The sequence below is a fragment of the Dermacentor silvarum genome, chromosome 8, assembly GCF_013339745.2.
Source record: "Dermacentor silvarum isolate Dsil-2018 chromosome 8, BIME_Dsil_1.4, whole genome shotgun sequence".
NCBI classification, from domain to species: domain Eukaryota; kingdom Metazoa; phylum Arthropoda; class Arachnida; order Ixodida; family Ixodidae; genus Dermacentor; species Dermacentor silvarum.
In genome coordinates, this window is record NC_051161.1 from 148,831,586 (window position 1) to 148,831,791 (window position 206).

Consider the following 206-nt stretch of genomic DNA (forward strand, 5'->3'; position numbering starts at 1 on the left):
CTTTTATAGATTATGAAAGGCATTTGATCTCAGTCGAGGATACAGCAGTTATAGAGGCATTGCGTTAATCTAGGGGTACAGGAGGCATACGTGAATATCTTAGCAAATATCTACAAGGATTCAACCGCTACCTTGGTTCTCACAAGAAAAAGTAGAAAGATACCTATGAAGAAGGGGTGAGGCAAGGAGACACAATCTCTCCAATA